This window comes from Myxine glutinosa, chromosome 2 (assembly GCF_964187855.1).
Source record: "Myxine glutinosa chromosome 2, kmMyxGlut1.1, whole genome shotgun sequence".
Taxonomy (NCBI): domain Eukaryota; kingdom Metazoa; phylum Chordata; class Myxini; order Myxiniformes; family Myxinidae; genus Myxine; species Myxine glutinosa.
In genome coordinates, this window is record NC_136262.1 from 237422165 (window position 1) to 237439864 (window position 17700).

Consider the following 17700-nt stretch of genomic DNA (forward strand, 5'->3'; position numbering starts at 1 on the left):
TTCCGTTTTTTGGTCAGTACGACAAGTTCTTCATTCATGGGTTCGCCAGCAGTACTAGCATCACCAAGTGCCATCTCACTGGGTTTGGGTAGCACCGGGGCGTCGGGAAGCACGGTCGGGGCGTCGGGAAGCACGGTCGGGGCGTCGGGAAGCACGGTCGGGGCGTCGGGAAGCACGGTCGGGGCGTCGGGAAGCACGGTCGGGGCGTCGGGAAGCACGGTCGGGGCGTCGGGAAGCACGGTCGGGGCGTCGGGAAGCACGGTCGGGTCGTCGGGAAGCACGGTCGGGGCATCGGGAAGCGCGGTCGGGGCGTCGGGAAGCGCGGTCGGGGCGTCGGGAAGCACGGTCATGGCGTCGTGAGGCACGGTCATTGCGTCGTGAGGCACGGTCGGGGCTTCGGGTGGCACGGTCGGGGCGTCGGGGAGCACGGTCGGGGCGTCGGGGAGCACGGTCGGGGCGTCGGGTAGCACGGTCGGGGCGTCGGGGAGCACGGTCGGGGCGTCGGGGAGCACGGTCGGGGCGTCGGGGAGCACGGTCGGGGCGTCGGGGAGCACGGTCGGGGCGTCGGGGGGCACGGTCGGGGAGCACGGTCGGGGCGTCGGGAAGCACGGTCGAGGCGTGAGGAAGCACGGTCGCGGCGTGAGGAAGCACGGTCGAGGCGTGAGGAAGCACGGTCGAGGCGTGAGGAAGCACGGTCGAGGCGTGAGGAAGCACGGTCGAGGCGTGAGGAGGCACGGTCGAGGCGTGAGAAAGCACGGTCGAGGCGTGAGAAAGCACGGTCGAGGCTTGAGGAAGCACGGCCGAGGCGTGAGGAAGCACGGTCGAGGCGTGAGGAAGCACGGTCGAGGCGTGAGGAAGCATGGTCGAGGCGTGAGGAAGCACGGTCGAGGCGTGAGGAAGCACGGTCGAGGCGTGAGGAAGCACGGCCGGGGCGTGAGGGAGCACGGCCGGGGCGTGAGGGAGCACGGCCGGCGCGTGAGGGAGCACGGCCGGGGCGTGAGGGAGCACGGCCGGGGCGTGAGGGAGCACGGCCCGGGCGTGAGGGAGCACGGCCGGGGCGTGAGGGAGCACGGCCGGGGCGTGAGGAAGCACGGTCGGGGCGTGAGGAAGCACGGTCGGGGCGTGAGGAAGCACGGTCGGGGCGTGAGGAAGCACGGCCGGGGCGTGAGGAAGCACGGCCGGGGCGTGAGGAAGCACGGCCGGGGCGTGAGGAAGCACGGCCGGGGCGTGAGGAAGCACGGCCGGGGCGTGAGGAAGCACTGTCGGGGCGTTTTCTTTTTTACAGCCCACATCGTGTGTCCCAATTTGCCGCACTTCGTACAAGATGCTTTGGGACAAAACCTTTTAACGTGTCCGAAGGCTCCACAAATAAAGCACGTTAAGGTGCCTGACGAAGCGTACATTTGATATTGACGATCATTTACCGAAATTTTAAACGAGATGTTTAGTCCTGTATCATCGCCGCGATCAGGAAGCACCATGAATACTTGTCTCCGGAAACTCATAACATGTTTCACTCGTTCATCCCGACATCCCAGGGGAATCATCGAGATTCGGGAAACAACAGTTCCATACCGGGTCAGAACAGCCATTAACTTATCATCTGTGATAAACGGAGCGACATTTGAAATAATTATTTTTATCGCCGGTGTGTCCATCGGGGAAACCATGACGAACTGCCCACCTTTCAATGACAGACCGGTACTAACAACATCATGCACGAACTTCCCGTCCGACACGAAAACAACAAACTTTTGGTTCATCCGCGACGCGGCGCGGACATTTTCATCGCCGATAACATTCCCTACAGCGAGGATAATGTCCTCGGTAGGAACACCTTCGGGAGGGACACACACAAAAGCATGCTTCCTTGTTAGGGTTTCAAACCCTTCCTGCCGTGCACGAACACCCGCCATAACGGCGATGTCTCACCTTTCCACCTTGACCAGGCGGAAAGGACACAAAATAAATAAAGTCGAAATGAAATAATAAATAATAAAGTTCTCACGACGCGAGTAAGGTAAACAGCACCGACGGAGCAGGTAAACTGAACCGAACGGGTCTGCTCTCACCTTTGGGCTCTTCTCTCACTCTCTCTGTCTAAGGGGAGGGAAAAGAGGGACAGGTGGTAACGAAGGACACGACAAAAGCACGGTGGGAAAAAAAGGAATGGGGAGGGGGGGAAACCAACACAAGCACAGAGCTACAGAACACGAACACGAACACGAACACGAACGAGAGAGAGAGAGAGAGAGAGAATTGAATTTGCAACACCATTTATTTCACAAAAAACACATCAGGTCAAGTTACATTTTTACAGGAGAGAAAAAATAAAATAAAAACAACAGTTCTTAATGTTAATAAAGAAAAGTACAAATTCGATTCATTTACAACACATAATGCTTCATTAATACACCATTTGCACTCAAAGAGTTTGACATTTTCATTCGCCACATAATAATTAATCAAACTCTAACCTTATTCTTGCAAACACCAGCCCTTTAAACATAGGAACAACATCAAACCCATGCCCATTATCAATTTTAATTTTCCTTGATTTATATATTGAATATTTTGCTACAGCAACTAAGAAGTTTAGGAGAACACCAGAGTCCTTGCATGAGGGTCTGAAAGATACACCAAAAATAAAAGAGTGTGAAGTAAAAGGAAAAGACAACTGCTCAAAAAGGTGTGAGAGAATCAAGAAAAGAGGTATTAGTTTTTCGCATTTCACATAGGCATGAAAGAGATCCTCCTTCTGTACACAGAAGGGGCATGCTACCGGCACTGAGCTGTCAAGGTGATGAACAAAGGTGTTCGTAGGGAGAGCCCAATGTGCTAGTCTCCACTGGATATCTGCGAGGAACCCGTAAATAGGTAGTTTGTACATATTAGGCCACAGTGGCGTGGCAGGAGACCCTGGCCCTAACCTTTCTGACCACAAGGCCACTCGCGCCACTCCGGAGAAGGGTGATGCTTGGTTTTCTCGAAGGAGCTTGTGAATACCCGCCTTTTTTACCAAATGAAAAGGAGATACAAGTTCACCATTTGACTGGAGAGCTGGGAGCACCTTAATTTCAGGGAAAGACAGCCGAAAATCCTCGACATTGTTTATACCTTCCCAGCCAATATTTAACTCCTTAAACTTCCTCTTGACGATGCGTATAATTTGGCTGACAATACGCACGGATCTTAAACAAAGAATGGCCGCCACCCTGCCAGCAGACATCCATTTTGTCCCAGATGTATCCCTCAGGTCACAAACTTTGCCAATTCCTCCTTGAGTAAATTTCCTAATCAAAGTCGGACTATGAGGAATGCATGGAAAAAAACCGTTATAGAAAATATGCTCTTGGATAAACATCCGGCAATTATAAGCCTCAAGGCAACGATGAACCCCAAAACCTTTCCAAACTCTCAGCAAACCCTGATAAAAAATTGGGATTGAAACTAAGCTGACACGGTCAAGGTTCACCAGGAACAAGTGCCTATCATAACACAGGCCTCCCGCTTGTTGCAACAAGCAAAATGCAAATGAGCACCAGGGCAGCTCTTCAGCATACAACAGACGTTGCACAGACTGTAGGCGAAAAGCCATAAGCCGGGTGGACACATCCACAATTCCATGTCCACCCTCCTTCCAAGGATGGTACAGTATTTGCGGCCGAAGCCAGTGGTATCCATTCCAAAAGAAATTGACCAAGACCCGCTGGATGGCTGGTATCAACTCCTTGGGTGGCTGCAAGGCAATTAGTTTATGCCATAATCTTGCTGCTATCAAGTTATTTATAACAAGAGTGCGGCCTTTGTAAGAAAGGGATCGCAGCAGTCCTTCCCATCGTTTCAACCGGTGTGTAATTTGTTCAATCATTCCTTCCCAGTTCTTCATTTCTACTTCCTGGTTGCCGAGATAGACACCAAGATATTTGACCCCATCTGTTTTCCACTCTAAATTATGTGGGAGTGACGGTGGCAGTGTTAAAGAAAGGTTATCTGAACCGCACCATAAGGCTACACTCTTGCCCCAATTTACTTTGGCGGAAGAGGCCACAGAGTAGTCTTTAAGGCAACGCTGCACCGCAGCAACACTACTTGGGCCTTTAATCAGAACACATACATCATCAGCATAAGCTGTGACCACAAATCTTGAACTAAAAACGGCTCCCACATCCTGAGTTATTCGCTGCCTGATGGATGCTAAGAGTGGTTCAAGGGCAATTATATACAGAAGTCCAGAAAGGGGACAACCTTGACGGATACCCCGTCGGAAAGGAAAAGGGGGACATAAACTATTGTTTACTTTCATCATGCAGAAGGTGTTAGTGTATAACAGCTTAACATAGGAAATGAAAGTTTCGCCAAAACCCATCCACTCCAGAACAGAAAACAAATATGTATGATCAACACGATCAAAAGCCTTTGTTTGGTCAAGAAACAACAACCCAAAACTGGCACGCAAGTACTTATTACAAGAAATAATATCCCTTATCAAAAAAATATTGTCATAAATTGACCTTCCTGGTACACAGTAGGTCTGGTCAGGGTGCACAATAGAGCTGATCACAGTTCCCAAACGGTTTGCTAAAGCCTTTGACAAAAGCTTGTAATCCGCACACAGCAATGAGACAGGCCGCCAGTTCTCGACTAGTTGAGTGTCCCCAGCCTTTGGCAACAGGCACATGACTGCTCTTCTGCAGGACAGGGGAAGCTCTCCAACATGAAGGCATTCATCAAATACCTCAAGCAGGTCAGGTCCCACAAGTTTCCAAAAAGTCTTATAGAACTCTCCAGGCAAACCATCAATCCCAGAGGCTTTACCATCCTTCAAGCTCCGCATAGCAGTTTCAAGTTCAACAGCCGAAACTGACATGTTCAATGTGCGTTGCTGGTCCTCCTCAAGTCTTGGAAGCCCAGTAGTCAGCTCCTGCAAGATCTCATTACTTATGCTCTGGGGGGGAGTACAAGTTTGTATAAAAACCCTTCAAAACAGACTTAATCTCCTGTTGGGAGGTCACTATTGACCCATTAGCAGCACGTAGCCCGTGAATCTGTTGTGCTTTTTTAACAGAGTTCTCCAAACTAAAGAAGTCCTTATTTGGCATATCCAAAGTCAAGTAACTCATCCTCATACGCACCAAGGTACCCATTGCCCGCTGCCTCACCATTTCGGTCAGTAACGACCTTTTTGTCCATAGTAACTGATCATATCCCAAATCTTTCCCAGCTCCATTACGATTCTGTTCCAATTCTGCAATTTCGGCCTTTAATGAGTCAACTGAGAGACTTTGCATTTTAGTAGTAAACAGACTATACTGTTGACAAAACGTTTTAACTTGACACTTTGCAAGGTCCCACCATATGCGAAGGTTGGCATGCTCAAGCTTAGAGGACCGGATTTTCCCCCACACTGTTCGGAAGGCATCTTCAAATTTCTTATCACTTAACAACCGAGTATTGAGTGACCAGTACGCGCTACCTCCTGATGTCAGGGGTAATTTAAAGGACATTGCCACTAAATTATGATCTGAAAACCCTGTTGGGAGTATTTGGGTAGTGGACACCACATTCAGCATTGGCTTATTGATATAGATCCTGTCCAGCCTTGCCCTTGATATGATGCCATCATGACATCTGCACCATGTATAGGCCCGTGAAGTTGGATGCTGCAACCTCCACACATCCTCAAAACAATAGTTCTTGATGAGGCTCGCTAACACCTTTGCAGAAGCGCCGTGGGGTTCATGTCCATTCCTGTCAACTGAAGGATCAATTGTACAGTTAAAGTCCCCTGCGATACAGGTGAGAGCAGCTGGATCCAGCCCCTCTACAAAGTCCCGCAATGTGGAAAAGAATGTTCTTCTTTCTATAGGTTCACTTGGTGCATACACATTTACTATAATAAGCTTTTGTGTATTGCAGTAGAACTCCACCGCTATCAAATGTGCCTTATGGACCTCCCTATAAATAACACTCTGAGTGGGAAGCCTGGGACTTAAGGCGATGGCAACACCCGCCTTGGGTGTGGAAACCCCACTCAGCCACCATTGCCCTTTAAAAAGTTTACACCATTCAGCTGCCAAATTGTTTGTGGCATGGGTCTCTTGCAATAGAATGACATCTGCTTTTACCCTCTCCATTGCCTGGATTGCTTGAATTTTTCGTAAGGGGGCACATCCCCCATTGATGTTCAGGGAGGCAATATGTATTTCTCGCGTTGTCATTCTAAGGTGGTAGCTCACCGTCCGCCTGCAATTCCTTATTCGCCTTTGTTACTGCTTTACGAAGACGTTGAAATTGAGGCTCCGAGAGCATGGGGTCATTTTTCTGTAAAAGAGGTTTCGAAACCTTAATGAAAGCTTGAACATCAGGGAAATGATCTCTAATTACAACATGACGTTGTCTAAACGTTTCGTTTAAGAAATCAATGACCTTCCCTTTTGTCACCTCTGCTTGCCTCACCTGCTCCTTCTGAGACTCACTCAGGGCAGCAAGACTGCATCCTTCCTCATCAGCCTCGACCCCACTCTCACCCAGTGGTGTGTCAGGTACTGGCACCTCATCTGTGTCATTGTCACCATGGTATTTTTGTTGCGTCTGCATGGCACCAACTACCCCATCGTTGTTGTCTGCCACCGACTTATCAATCTCTTTCTCATCATCTTCCGTTGAGATGAGGGTCCTTAACTGCTCGTCGCATGGTGCAGGGTGTCCACCATCACACACGGTGACACGCTCGGTAATGCTTCGATTCTCTTCATTCTGTGAAATGGGCAGATTCCCATCTCTACCTATTGCATTACCATTTTGCTCATGGTCATCAGGTTGGTCTGTATTTCCATCTGCCTGCACGAGAACCATTTTGTTTCCTTTTCCTCCATTCTCATCGCTCGCAAGAGAGCGTTTCAAGTTTCTCCTCGACTCGGTCTCCATCAGCTTCACCTCCTCGAAGTCCCTTTGTTCTTGAGGTTGCAGCCTCTCCTCCACATATGGTTGCTCCACTACCGTATGGGCTTCTCCACCAGCACCACTGTCACCCGCACCCTCGTATTCCGGTGTTGACCTTTTTTCGACACCTGGCTCATCTACAGGGTCGTTCAAGTCATTTACAGGGGGAGGGGGGGCTGCCCCAGCTGCTGTGGCATAACTCTTCCTCACATCAGGACAATACTGCCGAGTGTGTCCGTATGCCCCACATGTATAGCAAATCAAGGTCTCAGTAGCTGCAAAGATCCGGTAATCATGATCTCCTATTTTAAAATTTATAGATATGTTCAGCTGTTTTGCCTCATCCTTTAGTACGACGAAACAAAAACGTCTAAACGACTCTACATGCTTCAGCCTTCCGTTCCTGGTTCGCAGGGGGACCGTGATAATTCGTGAGACGACAGTCCCATGCTCCCCTAATTTAAGTAGGATTTATTCATTCCTCAGAAAGGGCGGAACGTTACTTAAAATAACTTTAACCGCCGGCGTGTCCATGGACGATACCGGAACAAATTGGTCGTTCCCCACCGTTAACCCGTTTTGCACCACGATGTCTGCAAGGCTAACTTGTGACACGAAAACCACCACTTTGTGGTTCATTCGAGACGCAGCACGAATGTTATTCACCCCGATCAAATCCCCGATTGCAAGTAGAACATCGTCCATTTGCACGTCTTCCGGTGGAACAAGGCACAGCCCGTGCTTACGCGATAACACCTCATCACTAACACGATCAGCAGTCCTTTGATTATTCCTATTAGCCATTTATCGGCAATAAACTAAACAAACTAAACAGTAACAATGCAATAAACTAACCAAACAAATCAAAATTAGTTAAATAAGTAAATAAATAATCGGCACGATATAACCAACCCACGTTATAAATTAATACAGGTGGCTAACCGTTACCGTGCTGTCTCTCTCTCCCTCTCTTGTCTCAAGAGCAGAAGGGAAACACGGAGAAAACTTCACAAACTCGTACAAAGGACACAAATGGAGTGAAAGGAGGATAGGAAAGACCACCAACACAGCACCGTACTCACAGCTCAACACCCACAGCCGCCATGATTACCACACCCACGCACGACTCACAACCATCCAGAAGGGGGCGGCGCGACAGAGAGAGAGAAAGGGAGAGAGAGAAAGAGAGACTTTTAAGGTCTTTTATTACAAAAGTATAAAAAAGCACAACAAACCAAGTAATTCAATAGCAGTCAACAAAATAATTAAATCAAGGAATTGAAAAACATGACATTAATTATAATTAGAGCAGTAAAAAAAGTTCATCTCCCTCCACCTTACACAGGATTTCAGCTTTGCACCATTTTTGAACAAAGTGATCAAGCCGAGAAGTCTCTCGGTAAAAATTAAATTCAATTTTAAGGCGGGCAGACACAAGGCCTTTAAAGGCTAACAAAATACTGCATTCCGGTGAGCTTGTCCCAGAGACCCGACTCTTCCGCGTAATATATATCGTGAGTTTCACCTCGGCAAGTAAAAAATTAACGATTTGAGAACCGACATTCTCGTTAGACACAGGCATGCAGTACACAAAAAGATAAGAAGAAAAACAAAAACCGAAATTCTGGAAGACATATTTCAGGAGTTGAAAAAGTGGAGCCAGCCTTTGGCATCCGACATATGCATGGAAAGTGTCCTCGGAGTGATGGCAAAAAGGGCAGTCATCAGATATCACGAGGTTCAGTCGTTTAAGAAACGCGTTGGAAGGCAAAGAATAGTGTGCAAGACTCCACTGTATATCACCGGCACGTTTAGACACAGGTAACGCGTACATCGACGACCAGGTAGGAGAGGATGGAGCCCCTGCAGGTAGAAGCTCTTTCCAGTGGGTGGTCAGTGGGCTATTGGGGTTAGCAGAGATGACAACATTAAGACATTGCACGTACAAAGTAGCCTTTGCACAGGCTTGTAGAGGCTTTGTGGAAGGAGCACCAGAAAAACAAAAATCAGGGAAGTCAGGGTGCATTGTTTTTGTGTTCTGAACATCATGCAGTAGAGGCCATGATAAATTAAAAGAGATGAACACTTTAACAATTGAACGAAGAAGTTGTCCAATTAGTCGGGCTGAGGTAACGTTGCATACTTCCGAAATCTGGTTGGGGGTCTGCCATCCAGAATAAGTATGATTAACAAAATCCTTGACAAGAGAAAAACCAGATTCGATAAAGGATTGAATTAGGGACCTACTTTGGCAATCATGGCAAAATAGGCTGTTGTAGAAAACTGGTTCACACATTAAATTCCAAAATTTATATGTATCCTTGTTTTGTACTGGAAGGAGGCACTGACCGGCATTCACGAGACTTCGATAAAAGGAGGGCAGCAAGGAGATGTCTATTCGCTGCAGATCGAGTAGAAAGAGCTCGGGGCCACACCTGAGCTTACCCGCTTGCTGCAACAAGCAAGAAGCCAGGGGCCGCCAAGACAGGACTTCCTTGTAGAGAAGTTGGCGCAAGGTGGTTAGTCGAAAAGCCAGTATTTTACTGGTAATGTCCACAAGTCCTTGACCTCCTTTATCCAAGGGGACACTTAGAAGATCAGCTCGGAGCCGGTGCATGCCGTTCCAGAAAAAATTAACAAGGATACGCTGCAAGTTAATGACTAGCGATTTGGGCGGTTGTAAGACAGTCATCCGATGCCAGAGTTTGGAAGCAGCCAAGTTATTAATTATCAGCACTCGACCTCTATAAGACAGTAGGCTGGACAATCTTTTCCAACAATTAAGGATACTAGGGCATTGCCCGTACGTGGGTGCCCGTTCCTTGCCAAAAAAAAAAAAAACGCTACCCGTACGCTCTACCCCGCCCGTACGCCCGTAAACAAAAAAAACAACGCTCTTCGCTTCCGCCCTTCGCTCTGACTGAATTGGGAGAAATAATGCGCATATGAAATCGAGAAATTATCGAATTACGAACCGTAACGTAATGGCGGTCAGCTCGTAACGCGCTCAGCTCCGCTCGTTCTCACATCGGCCACGCCTACGCAACAAAGCGTTCTGTGATTGGCTGCCGGACCGGAAGTTCGCAAATCGTCGCAGTTACGATGAATCGTTTTAATTTAATCGCAGTTTGAATTCGTTTTAAAACATAGTTTAACGGCAACATAGTTTTCCAACGTGAAATAAATGAATACGCTCTCAAATGTGCCGTCCGAGGTAGAGTCTGATCGCCACGTTCGGCACACGTGATAGCTCGCTGCTCTCTGATTGGTTGAAGCGTTTTTTGGACATAGCTCGGTAAGTAATTGTCCGATTAATATGAAACCTTGAAAAGGCACATCCTCGGGTCCCCAGCAATATACCTGGCAAGTTTAAAGTATATCGGACCCGTGGTTGTCGAGAAACAGCGGTCACAGACACACAGACACACAGACACACAGACACACAGACACACAGACACACAGACACACAGACACACAGACACACAGACACACAGACACACAGAGATTGCTGGAATTATAGATAGATGGGAGATGTGATCAACCATCTGATCCCAGTTCTTTAAGGAAAAGGTCTCAGTTCCAAGAAACACACCGAGATGTTTAACACCATCATACCTCCACTGCAAAGCATTAGGCAGGGAAGGTGGGATAAATAACCCAGAAGGACCAAGACACAAGGCTTTACTCTTACTCCAATTGACAGTAGCAGAGGATGCCAAATTCAATTCACATAGAGCACTTGTGAGGGCAGCAATGTCAGACTGAGTGTTAACAATCACACACAAATCGTCAGCATACGCAAGCACCTTAACAGGATTAGCAAGAGGTGTCACCAAGAACCCAGAAAGTTTGTGGCGTAAGTGAATCAGCAAGGGTTCAATGGAAAGTGAATACAGGTACCCGGAAAGAGGGCAGCCTTGTCTAATGCCTCACTGAATAGGAAAAGGTGAACATAAACTGTTGTTGATGTTCACCAAACTAAAGTTGTTGTGATACAGCAGCTTGATACAAGAAATGAAGAAGGAACCAAACCCAAACCCCTTCAAAACTTCAAGTAAATATGAATGGTCAACACTATCAAAGGCCTTTTCCTGATCTAAAAAGATCAGCCCGGTGTTAACATTCTGACAATGACAAATCGAAATCAAATCACGAACAGAAAAAATATTATCAAATATCGATCTGCCGGGAATACAATAAGACTGGTCGGGGGATACAACGTGCCCAATTAAGGTCTTTATGTGATTAGCGAGTAACTTAGACAGGATTTTGTAATCGGTACAAAGTAGAGAGATCGGGCGCCAGTTCTCAACAAGTTGAAGATCTCCCTTTTTAGGGATTAATGAAATGATGGCACATCTGCAGCTCAAGGGAAGTGCACCAGTTTGTATGCTTTCTATGAAGACAATTAATAGACATGGTCCCAGCAAATCCCAAAAGGTGCTGTAGAATTCCACTGGCAACCCGTCTAAGCCAGGTGCCCTGCTGGTGGGCAAGGTCTTTAAAACACTAGTGAGTTCGTCCAATGTTATTTCGCCTTCAGCAGTCGAATTCTGGGTCTCAGTAAGTGTAGGCAAGGATGCGGTAAATGAATGTATATGGTTTGAGAAAGTGCGCTTGGAGGAGTAGAGGTGAGAAAAGAAAGTCTTAATAGTAAGTTTAATGTCACTTGGATCAGTCAAAATCCTTCCGCCAGCAGAACGCAAGGACAATATTTGTTTTTGTTTTTTTGAGGCAGTTTCCAGCTTGAAGAAAAGTCTGCTCAGGTTATTTAGTTGTTGCAAATGAGTCATTCTCGTCCGAAGGAGTGCACCCTTTGCACGTTCAGCCAGTAATTCATTTAACAGGGCTTTCTTTTCATACAACATCTGCTGCTGCCCATTATTACGAGAGGAGGACACTTTGTTTTGCAAGTGAAGAATTTGTGTCTTCACCAGATCTATATTTACATCGTGATCCCGAGTACTGTGTCGTGAGAAATTTTGACAAAAAACTCTAATTTGAGCTTTAGCGTTGTCCCACCACTGACGTAAACACGAGAACTCTTTATCCATCGTGATGTAATGTGCCCAAAAGGCCCTAAAGGATGCAACAAATAATTCGTTTTGAAGAAGTGTTGTGTTGAACTTCCAATAAGGGCTCACCACCTTTATGAGTGGCAACTGAAAATGCATAGTGATGATGTGGTGATCGGAAAACCCAGATGGGAGAATAGAGGTGTTTAAGACGAGGTTGAGGAAATGGTCAGAAACGTACAATTTATCAAGTCGAGCTAGCGACACTAAGTTGTTAGAGCAGCGACACCAAGTAAATTGTTGCTGCATCGGATGTTGCAATCTCCAAATGTCTGTCAGCTTGAATCTTGAGATTGAGCGAACGAGAGGTCTTGTACTGGCTGCATGTGGCTCAGCCCCATGAGAGAGAGAGAGAGAGAGAGAGAGAGAGAGAGAGAGAGAGAGAGAGAGAGAGAGAGAGAGAGAGAGAGAGAGAGAGATACAGAGAGAGATACAGAGAGAGATACAGAGAGAGATACAGAGAGAGATACAGAGAGAGATACAGAGAGAGATACAGAGAGAGAGAGAGATGGAGAGAGATAGAGAGAGATAGAGAGAGAGAGAGAGAGAGAGAGAGAGAGAGAGAGAGAGACAGAGACAGAGACAGAGATACAGAGAGAGAGACTTGACTTTTGTGTCCTTTTATTATAAACAATGTAAAGCCATTTCACAAGCAGTTGTAAAAAAAACACATTTCACAAAGCAGTTGTAAAAAAAAACACAGCAACCAGTTTAAAGAAATTGCATAAGGATCATGAAGACACCACAAAAAGAGCAAAGGGTATTTAAAAGAAACCAGCAAATATACAAAAAATATATATTTTACAAACCAAAGGGGAAGACACAAACAAAACCACAACCAATTTTAAAGGAAATGCTCATGCAAGAGCTATAAATACATCAAGAGCAAATTAAGCGAAAAACTAAGAGAGAGAGAGAGAGAGAAATGTATTCAAGGACACAGGAAGAAACATATATGCAAGCAATCAGTTCCAAAGAAAAAAAGTCAAATCAATCAGGAATTATAAAGTAATTACCACTGTTGAATCATCGACTGAGCACAGAACATTGCCAATACACCACTTTCTCTCAAAAAGTTGGACGTTTCCATTACTGACAAAGAAATCAAATTCTAGCTTGAGTCGTGTTGAGACAAACCCTTTAAAAATAGAAATAGCATCAGAGCCATAGCCGTTATCTATTTTAATTTTCCGAGATTTATATATCGCATATTTTGCAACAGCAACCAAAAAATTGAGAAGAACACCCACATCTCTACATGTGGGCCTGAAAGACACACCAAATATAAACATATGCATATTGAAAGGGAAGGACAATTGGTGAAAAAGATATTCAAGGAACAAGAAAAGCGATGTCAGTCTACGACACTGTACATAAGCATGAAACAAATCCTCCTTCTGGTCACAGAAAGGACAAGTTTCCGGCAGTGAGCTGTTAATACGGTGGACAAAAATATTGGAGGGAAGCGCCCAGTGTGCTAACCTCCATTGTATGTCCGCTAACACACCATGTATTGGTAAGGTGTACATGTGAGGCCAAAGGGGGGTAGAGGGAGACCCAAACCCTAACCGCTCTGACCACAAAGCTACTCGTGTTCTCCCAGAGAGGGGTACATTCTTATTTTGTCGAGAGAGATCACGGATTCCAATCTTAGTTACAAGATGAAAAGGGGGGGTATGTTCAATCTCCGGCTGAAGAGAAGACGAAAGGAGCACTTTGATTTCAGGGAAACCTAACCGAAAGTCCTCAATGTTACCAACACCTTCCCAGCCGATGTTTAGCTGTCGAAATTTTCTCATGACTATATGTACAACTTGGTCTACAAGTCGGACAGACCGAGATCCAACTGAGGTTGCCACCAAACCAGCAGGTTTCCACTTAACTCCAGATGAATCTCTCAGATCACATACTTTGTTAATCCCTCCTTGGATAAAATTTTTAATCAGGGCATGGCTATGAGGGATACCAGGAAAAAAGTTATTGAAGAAAAGGGGTTCTTGAAGGAACATTCGACAATTATAGCCCTCAAGGAAGCGGTGGACGTCAAACCTTTTCCAAGTGTCCAATAAACTCTGATAGAATCTCGGAAGAGAGGCAAAATTTATATGCTCGAGGTCTATCAAAAGAAGCTGCCGATCATATCTCAGTCTACCAGCCTGTTGTAACAGAAAAAATGCAAAGGGCCGCCAGGGCAGCTGTTCAGTGAACAGTAGTCTCTGCAGAGACTGCAGCCGAAAGGCCACAACCCGACCAGAGATATCAACAATGCCCTGGCCACCTTCCTTCCGGGGGTAGTACAATATCTCAGGCCTCAGCCAATGGTAGCCACTCCAAAAGAAGTTTACTAGCATTCGCTGAGTAGCCATAATTAGTTGGTTTGATGGCTGTAAAGCAATAATTCTGTGCCATAATTTTGTTGCAACCAGATTGTTTATGACAAGGGTACGGCCTCGATAGGAGATGGACCTCAGCAGTCCTTCCCATGCTGTCAATCTGTGCATAATTTGCTCCAACACTCCTTCCCAATTTTTCATTTCTGTTTCACGATTACCGATATGCACTCCAAGATATTTAACCCCGTCCGTTCTCCAGACCAGGTTGTGTGGGAGTGAGGGTGGTGATACACAAGAGAGATTGCCTTTGCCACACCATAATGCTGTACTTTTATTCCAATTGATCCCACCGGAAGAGGCTGCAGAGAAATCTCGCATACAACGTTGTAAAGCAGAGACATCATTGGAGCTTCTAATCAAAACACAGACATCATCAGCATAAGCCATCTGCACAAATTCTGCTCCTTCTATACTTCTCATTCCCTGAGGTATTTGCTGTCTAATAGACCGAAGGAGTGGTTCAAGGGCGACTATATATAAAAGCCCAGAGAGGGGGCAACCTTGGCGAATACCCCGTTGGAAAGGAAAGGGAGAGCATAACCTATTGTTGATCTTCATCATACATTGAGTATTAGTATACAGGAGTTTCACATAAGAGGTGAAAGTTTCACCAAACCCCATTCCTTTCAGGACAGAAAAAAGGTACTTGTGGTCAACACGATCGAAGGCCTTAGTTTGATCAAGAAACAGCAACCCAAAATCGTCACGCAGGAACTTATTGCATGAAATAATATCTCTTACCAAAAAAATATTATCATAAATAGATTTTCCAGGCACACAGTAGGTCTGGTCCGGGTGTATAACTGAACTGATCACAGTCTTCATACGATTAGCAAGTACTTTAGAGAAAATCTTGTAATCAACACACAATAAGGAGACAGGTCACCAGTTATCAACCAGTTGAAGATTCCCAGCTTTTGGTAGCAAACAAACGACTGCTCGTCTACAAGACATTGGAAGTTCTCCGACACGTATGCTTTCATTGAGTACATCGAGTAAGTCAGGTCCCACAAAGGCCCAGAAGGTCTTGTAGAATTCTGTGGGCAGGCCATCTATTCCAGAAGCTTTCCCATCTTTCAGGCTCCGCACAGCTGCTTCAAGTTCATCAGCCGAAATTGGGGAATCGAGCATGCATCGCTCATCCTCCTCGACACTCGGAAGCCCAGCAGTTAACTCTCGTATCACCTCATTGTCCACGTTCTGAGGAGAATACAAGTTAGAATAGAACCCTTTCAGAGTACACCTGATCGCCTGCTGAGAGGTCACCAGCGACTCATTGGGAGTGAGTAAAGTATGAATTTGTTGTGACCTTTTGAGGGAAGACTCTAACTAAAAGAACTCTTTGTTTGGCATGTCCAGAGTTAAATAGCTCATTCGCATTCGGACCAAGGCACCCATCACCCGTTGCCATACCGCTTCCTCCAGCACTGCTTTCTTTGCCCATATTAGTTGGTCACGTGTGTCAAGTAGTAGATTTGTTATTGCCTAAAGTTCAGTTATAGACGTTGGGTGCTAATGTGTTATGATTTATATGATGTTTAAAAATGCTATTTTCATGAAGTTAATAAAGGGTTTTTGCTTCGTTTTAGTTTTGGATGAGGAGAGGCTCGCTGAGGTCATGCTGAACAAATTGTATACGTGTGCTTTTTTCGAGGCTGGTCGTAAAACCACGCCCACATGCGCTTGTTTTTGCGTAATGCTAGTAGAATGACATGAACCTATCGTTAACTATATATATTTTGTTTTAATCTCAGCAACGCATGACTCTGTATAAACATGCTTTGGATTACTCATGTACACAAACCCATAAAATATATGGGTTTGTTTGGCTAAGCATACACTCTTCTCTTTGTGAGTTACAGTTCTGTTTTCTCGGAGCCCAGAGAAACAATTGGTCCAAATGATAAGGAAAGGCTGACTCCCCCGAATGATAACGGTGGGAGGGACTCTCGCCAGTCGCTTCGTTCTCTCGGAGATTTTTCTGATAAATCGTATTCGTATATAAGTGAATGAGAATCAATGCGTTTTCAGGAAGGCTTGACGTGGCATGAGACTGGCTCTTGCTATAGATGTCTTGGCCTCCTCCGGATCTGTATAAGTTGGCTTTAATAAACTGCGTCATTTTTCAGGCTATTTGTGGACTTCTTTTGCAAACGAAGAGCTGATTCTTCACAGATGGTACCAGGAGTGGGGTGTCAACAGACGCGGAGGACGGGAAACGGAGCCCGAGGGACAGGAGGAAGGCTGACCTGAGGCCGGCGCCGGCACGTTGATTTGATTAAAGGTGGGAGTTGTTTTATATCAGAGGGCTATTATTCCAAATTCGTACCTTCCTCCTTCGAGCGGGTTCAGTCTCCTTGTCTTCCGCGCTGTCTGCACTCGAACAGAAATTGTAAGTAAAGGCTCATTTAGGCCTCAGAATGACGTAGCTTTGTTAAAGCCAGGATAAACAAGTAAGGATAAACCAGTAAGGACTTAACAGTAAGCTTAAAGTTACAGTTAGCACCAGGAGGGGAAAATGAGGTCGGACAGCCATATAGGTTGAAACCGGGTGGCCAAGATTTTTCCAGGAAGGAACAGCCCAGAGACAAGATGGGGTATGCCATTGCATGCCAGGGAACGAAGGGCTGTGGCTAAACTTAGATAGAAAGCCATAGGAACATAGACGGCCAAAGGGACATGGCCAGGAAGGGTGAAATGCGTAGGTACCAGGTAGGTTTGACAAGAAGGTAGTGACAACTACGAGGTCAAGCCAGGAAGCTCTAGACTAAGTTCTAGACAAGAGGTCCAGATAAAGCAGGCCAGGATCTGGTGGACAAGAGAAAATAAATAAGCTCACAGGAAATGGGCCAGGTGGCCACAGGGTGAGAAGGACAGGTTAGGTTTTGAAATATTGAAAATTGAAGCAGGAGCTGCATTGTAGGAATTTGAAGCTTCAGAGCCAAAGGAAGCAAGTTCAGGAAGCAAAGTTCAGGACAAAACAATTAAGGAGGTAGTTAAGCAAGCAAATCAGCGGCTAATGCCGCTCGTCCATAATCCGGACCAAGACCCCGCGAAAGGGGAGGTAGCCACCATGCCCCCAACCCCCCCCCCCCCCAAGACCTGAGCTCAGCCCCGGGGCTCTAGGCAACACCCCAACACCCCCCGCCCTGCCTCCCCTTTCCACCTCAACCCACCCCCCGTCCAACCCGTCCCAAAAATCCTTTTTCCTTGAATGAGAGACGTAATATGAATGAGGATATGAATGAGGAATGAATGTATATTGGGATATTAATTGACGTGTGTGT

At 46.2% G+C, this 17700-nt stretch overlaps 1 long non-coding RNA gene across 1 annotated transcript in view; it reads left to right on the forward strand.

Moving 5' to 3' along the window:
• The window catches only part of LOC144890726 (uncharacterized), a 171129-nt gene extending 154466 nt beyond the window's left edge, over positions 1-16663 (forward strand). The window contains exon 3 of the long non-coding RNA XR_013622496.1: positions 15984-16663. This is a non-coding gene — a long non-coding RNA (uncharacterized LOC144890726). The remainder of the gene's footprint in view (positions 1-15983) is intronic.
• Positions 16664-17700: the final 1037 nt, after the last annotated feature.